Genomic DNA, 955 nt, shown 5'->3' on the forward strand with positions numbered 1-955 from the left:
TGGGGGGTTGTGCCCCCCCCCCAAAAAAAAGGGGCGGGGCTTCTCTAACTTTCAACCAATCCCTTTCCAGTTCTCCGGGAAGAGGTGGAGCCTCCTTGGCCTTTTAATTTGACCCCCCCGGGACGAGCCGGGGGGTCCCCGGTTCGGGGCAGCCTCCGGCCTTTTTTGTTGCGGAGGGAGACGGCGGAAGGACACACGGAGCCCCCCCCGCCCCACGGACGGACGGACGCCCCCCAGCAGCGCCGCGCCAGGTGGGGGGCCCTTTTTTTGCCCCAATTTTGCCGGTTTTGGCCTTAATTTATTCACTCCGGTCTCCCCACAACTCTCTCTTTTCTCGCCCCCCCAGCTCTCTAGGGAGAACCGGTCGCTGAGCCCCACGGCAGCTTCTCCCCACGGCGGGGCCGTGGGGTGGGGGGGGGGCCTCGGCGCCTGCTGGATGTGGGGTGCCCGGCTCTGCCCCCTTTTCCTGCCCCATAGCTCCCAAAGAGTGCCAGTTCTTGCCCCATAGCCCCTATGGGTGCATGTTTTCCCCCACCCCATAGTCCCTGGGGGTGCTCGTCCCTGCCCCATAGGTGCCTCCCCCTGCCCCACAGCTCCCATGGGTGCCTCCCCCTGCCCCACATTCCCCCCCATGGTGCCCGTCCTCACCCCATAGATCCCGGGAGGGGGGTCCTTCCTGCCCCATAGCCCCTGTGGGTGCCTGTCCCTGCCCCACAACCTCACTGGGGGACTCCAATTCCTGCCCCATAGTCCCTGTGGGTGCCCATCCCTGCCCCATAGGTGCCTCCTCCTGCCCCACAGCTCATGTGGGTGCCCATCCCTGCCCCACAGCCTCCCCCATGGTGCCCGTCCTCACCCCATAGATCCCATGGAGGGACCTTCCTGCCCTATAGCCCCTGTGGGTGCCTGTCCCTGCCCCACAACCTCACTGGGGGATTCCAATTCCTGCCCCATA

This window comes from Calidris pugnax, unplaced genomic scaffold, assembly GCF_001431845.1.
Source record: "Calidris pugnax isolate Ruff unplaced genomic scaffold, ASM143184v1 scaffold1959, whole genome shotgun sequence".
Classification (NCBI taxonomy): Eukaryota; Metazoa; Chordata; class Aves; order Charadriiformes; family Scolopacidae; genus Calidris; species Calidris pugnax.